This window comes from Peromyscus maniculatus, chromosome 20, assembly GCF_049852395.1.
Source record: "Peromyscus maniculatus bairdii isolate BWxNUB_F1_BW_parent chromosome 20, HU_Pman_BW_mat_3.1, whole genome shotgun sequence".
Taxonomy (NCBI): domain Eukaryota; kingdom Metazoa; phylum Chordata; class Mammalia; order Rodentia; family Cricetidae; genus Peromyscus; species Peromyscus maniculatus.
Genome location: NC_134871.1, coordinates 35,768,731 through 35,786,380, shown reverse-complemented (window position 1 = coordinate 35,786,380; position 17,650 = coordinate 35,768,731). Strand labels below are relative to the sequence as shown.

Here is a 17,650-nt window from a genome sequence, read left to right as displayed (position 1 = left end):
TGGGAAGCTCCTGCTTCTGCTTCATCCCCCCTGTCCCTTTTCTTCTCTTTTTCTTCACTTCTTCATCCCTGAAATTATGTTTACAGAGCAACTGCCATACTAAAGGGTTCTATAATGGCACTCCTAGTATAGCATTATAGAAGAGACATAGTGCAGAATTGTGGAATGTAACACGAATCTTAAAGGGTCTTATTAATTAAAAAAACACAGGAGCCAGATATTGGGGTGAATGCTGGAAGATCAGAGAAACAGAACAAGCCACAGCCACCTCACCTCGCCAATTCCTCAGCTGATCCTGTTTCCTCAGACTAGAAGCCTCTTGAGTCCTCATCCAGAATGAATCTCAGCTGAACTGCTGCTAAAAGCCTAAAAGCTTAACTAGGCTCTAGTTCCTGGTCCTCATGCCTTATATACCTTTCTGCTTCCTGCCATCACTTCCTGGGGTTAAAGGCATGTGTCACCATGCCTGGCTGTTTCCAGTGTGGCTCTGAACTCACAGAGATCCAGATGGATCTCTGCCTCCAGAATGCTAGGATTAAAGATGTGTGTGCCACCATTTTCTGGTCTCTATGTCTATCTAGAGGCTGTTCTGTTCTCTGACCCCAGATAAGTTTATTAAGGTGCACAATATATTGGGGGACACAATATCACCACAGTGGAACACAGATACAGAAATAGACAGGATTGACATAAATGCAGATTTGTAGATTCCTGGATAGGTTACTTTGTTTAAGCTACCCAGAGTTGGGACACTTGGGTCCCTGAGTAATGCTGGTGTTGGACCCATGCTAAGGTAACTTTTCTCTCTGCTACTTGCATTTGGTGTCCAGTTCCCTCTGAGAGAGAGCCCCATATATATTCCTTTTCCCTGTGTCTCTTCTCTGATCCATACCATCCAGCCAAGCTGACTAGCCTTTTGTATCCTGATTTTTCCATCTGGGGCTCCAGATGAACAGATCCACTCAGTGACCTAGCCTAAGCAGAACTGAGACCTCTGATATCCTCAACTGCATTAGTCAGCTAGTGCTGCTGTAACAAAGAGTTCATGCTGGAGGACTTAAACAATAATTCATTTTCTCACCATTCTAGAAGCTGGAGATCTGAGACCAAGATGTCCATGGGACTGGATTCTCCTGAGCCTCTCTATTTGCCATGAGGTGTCTACTTTCTCCCAGTGTCTTCTTACTACATTCTCCCTCTCCTCTCCTCTCCTCTCCTCTCCTCTCCTCTCCTCTCCTCTCCTCTCCTCTCCTCTCCTCTCCTCTCCTCTCCTCTCCTCTCCTCTCCTCTCCTCTCCTCTCCTCTCCTCTCCTCTCCTCTCCTCTCCTCTCCTCTCCTCTCCTCTCCTCTCCTCTCCTCTCTCTCTCTCTCTCTCTCTCTCTCTCTCTCTCTCTCTCTCTCTCTCTCTCTCTCTGTCCCCACATCTCCTCTTTGTATAAGGATCACATCACCCTCTTGACCTCATTTTTTAAGATACAATTAAGATAATTGTATCTTATCTCTTTAAAAGCTCTACCTCCAAACACAGTTGAATTCCAAGTTCCTGGAAATTGAGATCCAGCAAGTCCGTATCATAGGTGCATGTGAATTCTGAGGCACATAATATAGTCCTTAACACCATTCAGCCATCTCCTTTCTCAGCATAAAAGCTGAAGCCCAGAGTAGGGAAGAGTCTGTGCTGGAGCCTAGAGGAATCTAGGTCTCCGAGCCTGACTGCCCTCTCCATTCTATCCCACAGGATGGATGCTTGCTGAAACCCATCTATGTCCCTCACTGTTAGCTGATCTCCTCCTGTTTTGCTGTCCCCATGGCACTCTTCCTCATCTGCACCTGTAAGGCCTCAGGGAAATACCAAAGAGGCTACAAGTCAATGTGTGGTGTTGGCTCTTCAAGGCTCCCATGAGCTACATGCAGCAGTCCTAGAACAATGAGATTGAGGCCAGGGAACATGCTGCCCTGATTCCTGGTTTTTTTTTTTTTTTTTTTTTTTTTAAATTTAACTAGGACAGTAGATGAAGAATTATGTCTCGTTTTCTTCAGGCTGGGAAGCCTCCAGCTTTGCTATCCAAAGAGCAAAACTGTAACTGGGACAAATGTGGGGGAGAGATTGAAAGATCTCATAGGTAAACACAGCAGCTGGGACCCGGAGCCACCGAGCCCCCATGGAGAGCTGTGACACTGAGATGTCGCCATCTAGCTTTATTCCACAAAAATGGGTCTGATGCTTTCACTGTGCTTTCCCACCCTGTGAGGGCTTAAAGATATGGAGAGTTTAATTTAATAAGAGGGACCAGAGAGGTGGCTCAGGCTTAAAGAGAACTGCTGCTCTTTCAGAAGATCTTGGTTTGGTTCCCAGCACCCACGTAGTGACTCACAACTGCCTGAAACTCCAGCTCCTGGAAGTCAGGTTCCCTCTTCTAACCTCCAAGATTGCCAGGCACATATCCAGTACTCTGACATATATATAGACCAAACACTCAGACAAACAAAAGTTAAAATGAAACTGTAAAAAAAAAAAATAATTTACTATAATGTGTGGGACATAGTAGGTGCTCAATAAATGACTGCTTAGTAAATGGATGGCCTCACACTCCTGTACATATGGGCAATATGCAACACTAATTGGATTCCATGGGATCTCTCTCGATCTCTCTCTCTCTCTCTGTGTGTGTGTGTGCGTGTGCGTGTGCGTGTGCGTGTGCGTGTGTGTGTGTGTGTGTGTGTGTGTGTGTGTGTAAAATTATGGGATCATGGAAAACCTGGAGAAGGGAAATGGGTGAATTAGCATGTTCATAGGGAGAGCTCAGACATCATGAAGGGTTTCCTGGAATGGGGTTGATATTGAACATGATGTTGAAGGCATGGGTGATACAGCTGGGAGGGAGAGTCCTGAGGTAGTTGGAGGAGATAATGGGGTGGATAATATCAATGAAAATTATATACATGTATGAAATTTTCAATGAATACATTCTTAAGTGCCCTACTGTTTAACAATGATGCCCCATCTTCATATTCAATTATATTCACTTTTCTTTACTTAAACAGGGAAGTAGATTTCACCCCGGTGTCTTTCCTTAGAGACATGGTTACTAGAGGTGAGGTACAGGGTGAGAGGAGACAGAGTTAACTTAGGTGGCTGAGTGGAGACTTCAAATTGTCTGCACCCATTTCTTTGTTCATTCATACATTCATTCACTTAACAAATATGGACGTGCTGTGTTTAGAGGTAATAAATAAATAGAGTAGCTCCCATCCTCCAGAAAGGGAGAGGGAAGAGAGACAGACAGACAGACAGACAGACAGATAGTAGATAGATAGATAGATAGATAGATAGATAGATAGATAGATAGATAGATAGATAATGCCTGCTGACATCTTCTTTTTATGTTTAAACTTTGAATCCCCCCAGGCCCCCAGCTTATAGGATAGTGTGAGTCTTCTCCGCTCAGTTAGTCTACTCTGGAAATACCTTCCCAAAGGTGTGCTTCCTAGGCACCTCTTATCCAATCATGTTGACAGCCAGGATGAACCACCACAGCGGGATATTAGAAGACACAGGAGAAATTTACATTGTGCTAGGCAATAACCCACTAACACAGATGTTAGACATCTCCTGTGTTTGATTAACACAACTCTAAGAATTGCCCAGTGTCCAAAATCTTTGTTTGAGACCCGACTAGCTCATCCTCTCACTAACTAACCTATCTTAACTCTGTTTCCCTTCTGAACCACCACACCATGTCCTTAGGAAATGTCCAAGTCATTGTCAAGAAAATAGGCTGAAAAAAAAAGCAAACAAACATAACAATGACCTCCTTGCTTCTCTTTTTCCTTCTGTATTACAGATGTTAACACTGATCACATAGTCGTGGCGGGTGAGGGGATGTCAGGAGAGTCCTTGCCCAGGGCCTGCTTCACAGATGGAGGCCACCTTGGTGGAGACTGCCTGCTCAGGCTACTCTCCATAATGCCAGATCCTTTGTCCATATAGCTTAGGTCTTGAAGAACAGGTCCTGTTTACTCCTGTACAGATGTGGATGGTGTTTCTGGTGAGTAGTATAGCCTGAGCGCATGCTCAGAGGTGTAATAGGAAATGGTGTTTTCTGGAAACTCAGGTGGGGTGAATTTGGATGCAGTGTAAATAACATGGAGAAGCTGTATAGTATGACTAGGAAACAAGGTGAACTTTTGAAGGGCCCCGCTGAAATGCTGGGTCTTGTGAGGCATTTTTGGTTTTATCCTGTAGGCTCTAGAATTCATCCATGAAATAACACTGGGGAATCTTCCCTGAGATTCATCCATGTGAGTCTATATTGGGGGGAGGGAGAAGAAGATAGAAGCATGAAGCTTAATGTGGCCTCAGAGACAAAAGGGTAGAGAGGTGAGGTGGGGTCCAGGGATGTATTTGGTATCAGGATGCAGTGTTGAGGAGGATGTAGTTTTTATAATAAGCCTAAGGATTCTGCAAGGTCTTAGTGGCATGCCAATTTTTAGCATAGTGAAATTGCATGCTAAAGCTAGGATTGACCAGGGCAGAATAAAGAGGTCTAGGCAGGGTAACATGTTGGCAAGCTCTGAAAAGGGCTGGAAACCAGGCTTGGGAAATAATGCATTTATTAGCCACTGTGAGTGCCTATGACCGACCAACTCTTGAAACAAAGCCTTTATGAAACGAGGTCATGTTGTATTTCCAGACAACCAACTTTGCATTCTCAGAGACTCCAGCCCTCAACAGAACAGTTTTCCCCACCTGATCTGTAGTGGGAGCATTTAAGCCACCTTAGAATCTTCAAAAATTCATGAAGACCAGATCCCACACTGGACCATTGGAACCCTGAATTCTCTGCAGCTGGGTTTTGTAATCTCTGTCAATTTGTTTTTTGAGACAGGATCATCATTTTGTTGCTTAGGCTGGTCTTGAACTTACAAAAATCCTGCTGTGTCTGTCTCCCCAAAGTGCAGGGATTATAGGCATGAGCCACCACATATATATATATAGCTCAGCTATTCGGTATGACTGCAGGCAGGTAATGTTAAAGCCACTGCTGAAATCTGTGGACAGGGAGGAGGGCCTCACCAGTGTGTGTGAACTGAGGGCTTCCACAGGTGGGCAGAGGGGTTCCACAGGTGCAAGTGAGCAGGGGACTTCCACTGGTGAACAGTGGGTACCCACAGGTGCAATTGTGCAGGGGACTTCCATAGGTGCAGATAAGAGAGGGCACCCACAGGTGAGCAGAGGGCACCCATGGGTGCAAGTGAGGTGCCACAGACTGAATATTTACAAGCTGCACCAGGCACCAGCACTCATTAGTTTCCCTTCTGTGGTAAATATCAGCAGCTCCCGATTCCTTATCATGTCTTCTCTCTTCTGTTTGGTGACTATCACTTAGGAGGCTCTGGATCTGAGCAAGGGGGCTATTAGCATGTGCTGGGTAACCTTCCAGAAGCTGAGCTCTCCTGCTTCCCAGGATTGTGTGAGGTGTTTGCTCTCAGAAATGGATGGAAGTGAAAAGGTTGGCATGGTTTCCCTCATTACAATTTGGGTAATTTTCAGAGTGGCCTGGCTGGGGGCAGCGGTGAGCTGCATTAGTACCTAGATTTGGATGACTTTGTGACAATAGGCATTATAACCTCCCCTAAGTCCAGCTGCCTCCTCTGTATACAGCAGCCAGGTGATACCACGGGACAAGACTGGTGCTGAGGTGGGAAGGGTAACACTGCTGGTTCCCTGTGTGGTCTCAAGGACCCCTGTATCTCCCATGTAACAGATGAGTAAACACGGGTCTGAAAGTACAGTAACTTGTCTAAGTACATGGGTTTTATAAGTGAGATGCCATGGATCTAATGATGTTACTTGGACCTCAGAGCCCAGCCTTAATCACCAGGTAAAATACATAAGAAGGCTGTGCAAACTGAGATCTACATAAATCCAACCATGCATGCATATGTGTGTATTTGTATTTGTGTGTGTAGATGCACATGTATACTATTAGACTATACTTTTAGAACCAATAGCTTTATTTGAAATAAATTCTGCGGGTTTATTAGAAACCACAGCTGTCATATGTTCTCTTTTTATTTCATGCACTCTAGCTCAAGAAAGCACCTAGCTCATAGGTATTGTGGGGCCTGGGGAGCCATTCTCTGGGAACCAAGAAAGTGAAGCTTAAGTCAAGGAAAGCGGCCTGAGTAAACTATTCATTTTGCTAAAGGTCCTCTACCACAAAACCGAGAGCAGTCTTCAGGCCCCCTACCCCTGCACATACTGAGATAAATCCACCCTGACAGGCCAGACGATTAGAGAAATGGAAAGCCCATTACATCATGCTGTGTCGATGATCCAAGGATTATAGATGGGCATGAAAGGAAGCCAGAATCCAGGGGGACTTGTAGCTATCATCTGTCACCTCCAGCCAAGCAGCTGCTTCCTAGTGGGAGCTCAGGGCCCCGTTTTATTAGAGGCCATCAAACCAGGGTCAGACTACCCTCAGGGTCTGCAACATCCTAGGCAGCCTGTCTCAGATGGATGAGAAATCAGACTTTGCTGTCTGCTGTGATGCCAAGAGCTTCCCCATATGTTGATTGATTCTTTTACCTGACTCACTAGGAAGTACTGAGTCTGTTGGGTGCTGGATGCTGGGTGATTGAGACTATGTTCACTGCCACCAGCAACCTACACAGGCTCAAAATGAAAGAGGTGCCCACCTCCAAGCCTCCAGTGACTTCATGGTCAAAGCAAGACTGCCTCCCCATTACACTGAGTTCTGGGATAGCTGAAGTCTCCCTACTTAAGGAAGGCAAGGACTGTGATTTCATTACTTTCTGTTTCTTGCGACTGAGAAGAAAAATGTCTGCAAAAGGCAGTGATAGGAAAAAAAATTCAAATTTTATCACATGAGACATGTGGGCATCACTTAGCAAGCAACCCAAGCTGTGACCCTCATTTTCTCCCAGTGACATATAACTGTGTGATTTGATGGGGAGACATCAACATCTATAATACTAATGTGGGCGAAGCAGGAGGAAAGTATCCACCACAATGTCTGCCCTTCCTCCTCAAGTATGTTCTTCTCTTGACTTCTGGGTCTGGATCTCCTTAGGTGATTGCACCCTGTGAACTTCTCCAGAGTCCTCATGTGGGGCCTTGGTTCCCTTTCTTTGTGATTTTGTTTCCAGTCCTTAGTGTTCATTACCATTTATCTCCATCCCTTGCCAGGTTTCTCTTCCTAACAGGCATTTTTCCAATCCAAAGAACTTCTCCAAGGTCATGAGAGCTAAGTATCCCTAAATACTAGAAAGCCTGGATTCCTGGGTCCATAAATTCAGACAGAAGTGATACTGTTCTTGTGCCTAACCCAGTGTTTCACAGGGCTGACAGCACTTTTTCCTCCCACTGACTAATGTATCCTCTGCCTTCATTCTGGCATTTATAATGCACATTCAGAGAAGGCAATGGTTTGCAGGAGGCCACACAGCTGACCTGCAGCAGCTCATAATCTCAGACTGTACAATACTACACCTTTTGAAGTCTTATTCTGGGCTGGATGCTGTACTGGAACTTTGTCAGGATCCCGCAGAGAGTCTGTGACCTACCATGACCTACCTACGTCCAGGGAACTCTTATTTTTGCAAGTGAGGGGAATAAGAGCCTTGGGCACATCAGCAACTCACCCCAAGTCACAGAGCCAGGCATGTGACAAAGACGGGGTTCTAAGTTTGCTCCATGGCAAGGACCGTGATGGTTGATTAGTTATTCTTGATTCCCCTCTCCTTCCCAATGGCCACTCTGTGAGGTAAGAAAGGTTGTGATTGTCACACTCATAAGAAGCAAGGTGGTCACCACTCGAGGGAGACAGGCAAGATGAGCATGTGAATACAGTCTATCAGGACAGGATGCTAGAGTCTGGATGGAAGGGACATCTTTAATAATCAGACCTCCTCTGGAGATGAATGGAGGTTTGAAGACTAAAACTGCATTCACAGAAAGAAAACAAACAAAGAAACCAACCGCAGCCCACACATTAAAAAAACTGAAGGAGCCTCCTTGTTCTGAGGTCATTGTTAGTTTAAAAAAATTTTTTTTTTCCTGAAAAAGTTTGCCCAAATTATAGACATTTCAAAAACATTCATTGAGCTCCATTCAGTCTATTTTAAGACAGTTCTCCCACTGGCTCTGAAAGATTGAAAGGCAGTCGGAAGCATGAATCATAGACCTCTGGCTTGTGATCCAGAGAGGCGCTCCTGGTAGTTTGTAATTCAATTTCAGCCTGAAATGTAGCTTAATAATACATGGAGCATCCTCATTTTCCTCTTATTAAAGTGAAAGATATGACTTCAGGGAGAAATTAGCTAATTGAATAGGAATATTTCAGATATAGGAAAAATAAAGGACGTGGATTGCCCTTGGAGGGGGGGAAAAGGGATCTGGGTTGTCGTGGGCAGTAAGTTATTTTCTGACTTGAAGAAACGTGGGGAGACCTGGAGGAACTACTTATGCTATGGACCCCATATTACAACTTAAAAAGACCCCCAAAATAAGTGAGCTGGGGAGTACTCAGCTTTTCTGTCGATATTGGATAGATCAAACCCAGGGTTGGGGTGGGGAAGATTTCCCATGTCACATGGCTGAAGGAGCTGAGAAGTGACTCGGGGCAGCTGAGGGAACAGGAAGCTCATGCTCCCTGGGCTCAACCTGTGAAATATCCCCAGGGATCTCCATCTCCATCAGGGACCCTGCTCTGCTTTGGCTCCATCAGAAGCCAAGACCATTCCCCTGTATTCTCACAACTTTCCTACACACCTTGTCCTACCCTGCTGCCTTAGTCATGCCCTGCCATTCCAGGTGGCCATTTTTCTAATCCATCTGTCCCTTAAGCAGCTCTCAACTCTATCCTGCCCCGTGTCCTCTTGGTTCTCTGAGAATTCAGCCCGCCGTGCTAGGGCTCTTCCAGAAACCTGGTCATTACAGTCAATTCCCCCATTTCTCCAGCTGCTTCCCGACTGGCCTTCCTCAAATGCAAGGCAGTCAGCTGATCCCCAAATTCTAATTTGTCCATGTCACCCACCAGCTTGGAATCATTCAGCAGCTGGTTGTCTGTCACATGTGACATGGAATCCAACTTCTACCTCTGTGTCCATCCTTGTCACTCCCACTCCCTATTATTCAAGCAATTTCTTACAAATACCTCAAGATGCCCATTTATCTTCTCTCCTTGTTATGAATATTGCCTCCCTTGTGCATCTGATAAAATCCTGCTCATATTTAGGACTTCTCAAAAGCATCACAAAACTGATGTTAGAACCCCCAAAATTACCTTGGTGCTCTTGTGGTACAAGTAACAGACCTTGTCCTCTGCTGTTTTATATCAATGGTACAGAGTAACTGTGCTTTTCTTTCACAACAAGGTCTTTCTTGCTACTCTGTTTTCCTAAACTTTCTAGTATTTTCTCATGGATTTAATTTAGATTCAATTCCTTAAATCATATCTCCACTAAAATGTCCAGATTTGGGTGGAAATTATATTAACATAAGATTAACTGGGAATGATCAAAATCTTTAGTTGTTTCTTCAGGATGGTGTTTTCCCAGAGTCTGTCTTCCGACAGAGCTAAACTTGATGTCATAGTTTTCTTTCCTTCATTATGTGGAATTGTAGTGGGAGTGGTCTTACTTATTTAATTAGAGTTATTTTTTAACTTAATCTTTCATAACTGTTTATAAGGGAATCCCCCCAACTGCGAGTGTTTGTTTAGATCTGAATACACCCACTTGCTAATCTCTTTTTACTAGTTGTGATGCTGGGGTCTGGTTTGTTTGCTGCTGGTTGGTTCTGTTTTGATTTGGTCTAGTGGGCTGTTAGTGACATGAAGCCCAGAAGCCAGCACATACACAGGCACCCTACTTTCTGCCCTGAAATCTTGGGCACCCTTGGTTTCCCTTCTCTGCTTGTTGACTGTATCATCAAACACTTCCTTCATTATGTCACGGGGGAGACTCAGCTGGGAGCTCAGGGAAGGGCAAAAACTGGTGTTTTGGCCTCTTGAGTATTCAGTAAGTGTTGCCTCTGCTACTGGAGACAGTCAGGCCGCTGAACCCAATGGCACATTTATCTCCATTTGTAAAAGCTGAACTCCTGTTTCTGATTCTAATTCTACTGACTGTAGCTTTTAAAAGGACAATATTAAGTTACTGTGATGATAATGTGGGTCTTTGTGTTCTTCAAGAACACTAATTGGATCCTGTCTCATAACTCACAAGATATTCTCTAATATCAACAAAATAACCTAGCTTCAGATTACTGTTTTTTTCCCAAGAGTGGAAAATGACATTGATCAAATGTCTTATTGATGCAAATAATTAATTGCCTTGGTGATTTCAGACCCTTGTGGCTCTGAGAACATTGCTTAATTCATGGTGAGTTCATCTTTCAAAATACTCCTCATAGAACTTTCTGGTAAGGTAGAAATATTCAATATTTTGGTAGGTGGTTGCTATGCAATTCTAGATGCTACTGTGTCAACATATTCCACCAGATCCTTGTTTTGGAAACTTAATTTGTCAGGCTATGATCTCTCTGAAAGCAGGGGGTGGGGCATTGATCCTTCCCACTGGAAACCATCAGGGCTCCCTGGCTCTGCCTAGTCTTCATGTGGACTTTCCCAGTGTGTCTTCTCTTAAAGACACCGATGGTTTGGCTTGATGCCCACCCTCCTTTAATACAACCCTTTAGTTAATTACTTGTGTTAGGTGATGGAGCCTCTTGAGAAGAATTAGGCTGCTCTCTCCTGAACACAGGGATGCTGCTATCCCTAGGCTTGTGGAATAGACATGGTCTTACTTGCCTTAGTGTTTTCTGCTGTGTCAGGATGCAGCAAGAAAGCCTTTACCAGATCCCTTCACCTGAACTGGGACTTTACAGCCTCCAGAACAGGAAGAAAACAACAGATTCTGATTACCCTGTCAAATAGACTGACAGTAGAAACCTGTAAAAATAGCACAGAACTGTGCACCGTTCCTCTTTACATAAGTAAAACTTACCTAGATTGTAAATAAAAGTGATCCCTTGTACTCCACATCCACTTCTTGGATATCCATCTTCATATCCATCTTCCCCATTACAGTTAGTTCTGCCTTTTATCCTGCCTGACTCCTTCATGGGCTGTCTTCCTGTGACACTATTTCCGGTGCAGAGCAACTAGGTTCTCCTGTATCCAACTGTAAAATCTTTTCTGCTTCCCAAACTACCCTTAAGTCTCTGTTTTCCAATGTATCTTTTTTGAGGCTTCAGGATAACACTCTTTCCACTTAGTACTTTTTCTTCCTCGGTGCCACAGTCACTTTTTGCTCTTCTTAGTTTATCTAAGAAAAAGGAGTACTTTTCTTGGCCAGCCCTAGCTAACCAGCAAAAGTTATGTGGCTCCCCCTTGACTTTGTCCACTGCCAGCTCCTTCCAGATGGGCAGTTGGAACATCAGTGTGCAAAGTGCACAGTCCAGGTCCCATAGTCTCACGGCTTTGCTCCCTATAGTGTTCTTGATGAGCTGTGGTGGGAGCTACTGTTTTTACACAGCCTCGAGTCCATCAATCTGCAGTGAGGGGACAGATAAATCAGCCCAAGACATGAAAACATGAACCCCTAAGCTCCTTGTGTTTCCTCCCCTAGTGGAATGCTTGTCTGTGGTTGACACATCTCTGGGGATGCACCATGTCATGCCATGGCTGGATTCTTCCTCGCTTTTGCTTTTGGGGGGCATATGCTAAGATTAGAAATGGCTAAAAATAGTATCTGCTGATTCATACCATAATACTCTGTTATTTTCCTGGGTGCCTCTCATTTAACTTTAAGCAAATAATTATTCACAATTACTCAATGCTTCCATGTGCCAGACGTTGCCCTAAGCACATCACATGTGTGAATTTACCAACAGGATTGACAAGATTTCTTTCCTAATTCAGGCTCTAATTGGCTCATCACTTCTCATTTTCAGTGCAGTTAATGAGTTTGGAAATTTTAACTTTTTTATTGTAACCTCACTGGTATTTTAATGAAACATAGGGGGAGCCCAGACAGGGCCTGCTAACTAGACATCATTTTAACCCTTTAGGTTAATAAAGGAAATGCATGTATATATGTATGTATGTGTGTATGTGTATACATATATATATTTGTTGCATGTATGGGTGCATATGTGTATATATTTGTAAGTATGTATTATGTATGTATGTATGTATGTATGTATGCATCTTTCAGTTCTGTTTACTTACCTTCATAATAAACTCGTACTCAGAGGATGAACTTATTTCTCAATTCTCTTATTATTTATTTGCACCTGCTTCCTGGCATGTCATATCCATGCCATAGAAGTCAGTGGTATGTGTGACACACTGAGAAAACCCTCTGACATATCATAGATCTCCAAGAAAGGCTTGCTGAATAAATGGATAACTGTCACCTGCCAGGCTAGCTTTTCTCTTAAAGACAGGCATCTGGGATTCTGAGACAGTTGGTTCCTTGTGACCCCTCTTTCCAGTTGTCTCCTATTTTTTTTTCTATCTAAAACTTTAATAAGCTATGTAGACTTTTTCCTTAAGAAGCTGATTCCAGTATTTATCCAGAGGTAGTTTTACTCTGCACACTTTTTACGAAGAGTCACATCACTGGCTCCAGAAGCAGAAGGCTACCAGGCATCAGGCCTTGCACTATGGCCAGTCCTGCTTGCTCTTGGTGGGGGTTGCTCTTATGTGGCCCCAATAAAGAGCCCCATTCCCACCAGTGCACCTGCCATGGGCAGAAGTGAGGGGGACACCCGGCAGTTATGAGCAGCAGACTCATGTTCAGAAAGAAATGGGAGTGGGCTATTTTTATGCAAAATGGAGACAAGCCTGAGGCTGCACAGTTAATCAGACGACGAGCAGCCAGAATTGCAATGAGCAGCCACCATTCAGTGATACAGAAATGGAAAGAGGCCTGGGTGAGGACCAAAAGTTGGCTGTCTTGGTGAGGCCCCTCCCTGTGCGTTGCTCCATGTCTTCCACTCAATATCAGCGAAAAAGAAGTTTGTTAACTTCAGTTGTAAAATGTTTGAACTTCGTAACATTTGGAGTCTAACCTATTTACCCATGAGCTAATTCCTTTATAACAGGAAAGGATCTGGCTTTCCTCTTAAATATTATGATATAAATTTCCCTTTGCTTGTGCTGTGATTGGGTTTATGTGGAAGGAAGATTCATTGAAGATACATTTAGAATGTAATCAATAGTAGAGGTGCTTTCTAGATAAAGCACAAGGGATGGCCAGGGAGTCTGTCAATTTGCTGTTGGGAACTGTCTCTAAGGGTTCAGGGTTTTTTTGGTGGTTAGCATTTTGCCTGCTCTCTCTGTGAGACAACTGTTATCCAGAGTGCAGACATGTTTATAGTCGGCTGCACTCTTGTGCGAATACCCCTTTGCTTTTTGTGTTTGCAAAGCCAGTTCCTTCCTTGGGCTGCAGACTGATATGGGTAGGAGTTCTTATATGCAGACCTTGCTACTTGGTGCTGTAACTTGCTGTCAGAGACTGTGGGCATTTGTTTGCTTTTTGGAAGTATACCTGTTAACCAGGCCCCTGTTTGGTGGGTGCCAAGCCTCAGGGGAGCTGACCTATTCCTTAGCTCACTCACCTCATCCAGTGTGCATATTGTTCAGTGTGGTAGCTGGGGCCATGGGAATTTGTCTGTCATTCATTGAGCAGGAAAGCTATACAGTAAAGTATGAAACAGTATCCAACAAATGGGAGGTGCTTAATAAATATTCCTGGAGTGAATGGATGAATAGGCAGTGGCAATAATTAGCAATCCAGACTCTGCAGGATCTGATCTAGGATCCCCGTCCTGCTGCTTGGCAACTGTGGGATCTTGGGTGATTTACAGACTCATATAAACTCACTGAGCCTCATTGAGTCTGTAAATTGGAGATAACATTCTTAAGTCACCGGGTTGTTGTGAGAATTGTATTAGCTAGTAAGCCGTGTCAATCACAGCATGTACCCCATTAGAAGCCCTGAAGTAACCATACCCTCTCATGGGTATCAGTCCTCTCACTGATTATGATAATTATAAGAAAACCAATGTGCACACTTCCTAAACATTAAGGAGATGGAGCACTGCAGTTTCGAGAAAAGAGTTGATGCTGTTACTAGGGAAACTGAGGTTCTCCTTGGGGCTTTTTAGTCTCATTAATAAAAATAATTTAAAAACCGACTCAAAGGGAAGCTCAGGGATCATTTCATTAGGTTATGAGAGGAAGACGGTACAGATTAGGTAAAAATCCAGGCCGCTACCAGGAGGAGAGATGGAAAAAGCCATTCAGTTAGGCATGGAATAGGAATAGAGATGACTTATTTAAAAAATGAGAAAAGCATACTTACCTGGCAGGGGAGATACCATGATCACGAAGGTGGTTTTCCCAGGGCGAGGCTTATCCATTGCACTCCGGATGTGCTGACCCCTGCGATTTCCCCAAATGCGGGAAACTCGACTGCATAATTTGTGGTAGTGGGGGACTGCGTTCGCGCTCTCCCCTGTAAAAAAAAAAAAAAAAAAAAAAAAAAAAAAAAAATGAGAAAAGCATTCCCAAGAATGGAAGCGGACTAGTGACCTGAGGGAAAGCCCCAGAGGCCTCATCCACATAGAGCATGGTTGTTTGTTGTTGTCTTGCTGCTCCATTTGTATTAGTGGCTTTTTTATTCACCTTTTTATTGTACTCTGTCATTAGGTGATGCCAGAGTAAGGAAGGGCTTCTTCTACACACTGTTTTCTTTCACGCTAATATTGACGTGGCTTCACAATCTGCTATCATAATATGAAATTACCTTCCAGAATGAGCTTCCTTAGGAAAGACAGCTTCAGGACCATGGTGGCCATGATGAGCCTTGAGGTGGGAGAGCAGTTAGGAAATCTAGGGCATCATAGTCGAGGCAGTGTCACTGAGCCTTAAATGTAAAGAGAGCCGTTGACACAAGAATCTCAACTCAAAGGGCATAAGAGATGGTCTATTCTGGAGCTGAGTGTGAATTACCATGGCCTGGAAACACAGATTGAAGTTGTCCTAAATTCCATGTTCCAACATAGTATCAGTTTGATGTTTTTTTATAGCAGCTGAACGAAGAAAGTCATAAACCATGACACTTCTCTAATCTATCGGTGGGTACATCAGGTAAGTGGGTTACAGTAGAACATGGAAACTCTACTATAGGCCTCAGATGCTATTCTTAGCCCTTTGGTTATTGGGAACTAGGAGTTGGTGCCTACAGTCCAAAGGACTTACCTAAAGGCTGCAAAAACTCTTAGAACATGTGCGGAGGAGAGCAATAAATGATTGTTAAGAGAGTTAAAGATGCAACGAGATAATTTGGCTATGGACTTGTAACATCTCTACACCATGGATGTTCTAATTAGTTCACCAGCCTTTGCAGACACAGCTTCTTTCCAGGAATTCTCCTTCTGTGAGGTTGCCCTTTAAACCCCAGAGAGGAACTTCATTAAGAGATGTAATTTAAAGTAAAGAAGAAGAAGAAGAAGAAGAAGAAGAAGAAGAAGAAGAAGAAGAAGAAGAAGAAGAAGAAGAAGAAGAAGAAGAAGAAGAAGAAGAAGAAGAAGAAAGATAGCCTCCATGGACAGCATGTCAAGGGAACCTGAAAGAGAAAGAAGAGGGAGAAGGAGAGACAGAAGTTTGTATAACTGTTCCCCAGGGGGTGGGGATTCCTACCATAACTCCAAGGCTGCTGATCTATTTGCTCCAAGTAGCAGAGACCAGGAAACACATCTGTCTATAAAACCTTGCCATATTGGCAGGAGGTAGAAATAAGAGCCACAGAGGAAGTGTGCTCTGATTTCTCCAGACTGTGGATAGAAATTTCCAGAAAGAAGCAACATCCTCAATCTGAAATCTTCTACAAGACTGATCGATTGATTGACTGGTGAGAACTTCATGATGCAGGTCGACAAGTGCCAAGCTACAATATATCTTGGGCCATCATTAGTCCCCTAAAGGACCATTCCTTGCCCAACTCTGTGTCTGCTCTAACATCCTGGGACTAACAGGTAAATACCTATAGGAATGTACTCGGCTTAATAAGCCCCCACTTTCCACCAGTCACAGGCCTAAGACTGTTGTCAGACAGCATCTAAGGCCCATATCAGAGTTCTTCAGCTTTTCTATACCCCCCCCTACACACACACACACACACACAATGTATCCATCCATGTGTCTTGATTTGTCTTTGTTCTGTTACTATAGAAATCTTCATAAAACTACTTCCGTGTTGAAACATGGAACTTGGGATGACCAGTGTTCTGGGACCATGGTCACTTATTTGACTCTAGAATAAACTATCTCTTACTCCTTTTGTGGTGAGGATTGTTTTTGCATTGACAGAGGTTTAGACCTGTTCTCTTAGACTAGCGCCTTTAAAGTGGGAGGCCTATGGTCCACAGGGTCTGCTCTGTCTCACGTGTCTCACAAGAATCTTCAGCAAGGGTTTGGAGACCTAGTTACCTCTGTCCAACCGTATTTTCTAGTAAGACACCTGACTAGGTCCACATTGAGCCTGAAATCCATGACCTCTTTCCCTGGCACCCAGTCTTCAATCCATCTCTCTCCAGGGGAGCTTGCATCTGTGCTAGCTGTCATTACTTAAACATGCCTCACAAGGCTGCCTGGTGGGGTCCGAAACTGTGGTTGGAGCTCCTGCCAGGGAAGAAAGCCTAGGCCCAGGAGACTAGGCAGGAAGAGGGGATTTGGAGAGTTTAGAGTTTAGTGGAAACTCAGCTTTCAGCTTGGTTTTTAATCCTGGAGCTCCTGCTGTTGTGAGCCCCTGGAGATGTCCCTGTGAGCCCCCGGAGATGTCCTATGCAGCTCTTTGTTCTTTCTCCTCCCTAACTTGGCTTCCTGCAGGGCCTGACACTGAAAACACTCAGGAAGCCCCAGGAAGCTTTAGTGCTCCAATCTGGGACCAGAGACAAGTGCTGCCAGCCCCAGGGGGTCCCAAGGAGAAGGCAGACTCTCTTAGGAGGAGCCAGCTGGCCCAGGGAAAAGGGAAGCTAGCAAACTAGTTTCTGTCACCAGGGGAGCATGGTGGCAGCGAGACTCCCTGAGTTGCTTAACATCTCTGATCTCTGTTGTGAACGGACATACACTGCTGTCTTTCTTGTGTGTTCTCTTTTATGTAGGGAGCACAACTGTGACTCCCTTAGTGACCAACAGCCCCCCTGGCTCAAAGATGATTATTCTTTTGCATTAGCCTCAAGGCTAAACTTATGAAGTAGCTCATACTTGGGCTCATTAATTCAGCTCAATTAAATGAGCAGTTATGAGTGAATACTTTATGCCATTCACTGCACTCGAGGGACTACTCAGCAGTGCAAAAACATTGGCCTATTGTTCAAGAGTATACAGTCCTGAGAGAGTCTTGGACATGGAAAGGATGCTTAAAATAAAATAATTAAGACCAGAAATACGGCATGATGATGAGGCCCCAGTCACATACAGCAAGTGAAAACTCTAGGATTTAGCCCCCCTTTTCCTCCAGGGTCATTTCTGTAAACTACTTTCTGCCAGCCTCTCTGGATTGTCGTTTACCATCAGGAAGATTATGGGCACCTCACTGAATCAGC

At 44.1% G+C, this 17,650-nt stretch overlaps 1 protein-coding gene and 1 non-coding gene across 4 annotated transcripts in view; both read left to right on the top strand.

The window, feature by feature from the left end:
- Kcnq3 (potassium voltage-gated channel subfamily Q member 3) overlaps positions 1–17,650 on the top strand; it is a 297,862-nt gene that overhangs the window by 138,992 nt on the left and 141,220 nt on the right. The gene's annotated exons all lie outside the window — the stretch shown is intronic.
- LOC143269841 (U1 spliceosomal RNA) lies at positions 14,396–14,559 on the top strand. Its single transcript, XR_013046611.1, has one exon. It is a non-coding gene; the product is annotated as a U1 spliceosomal RNA (small nuclear RNA).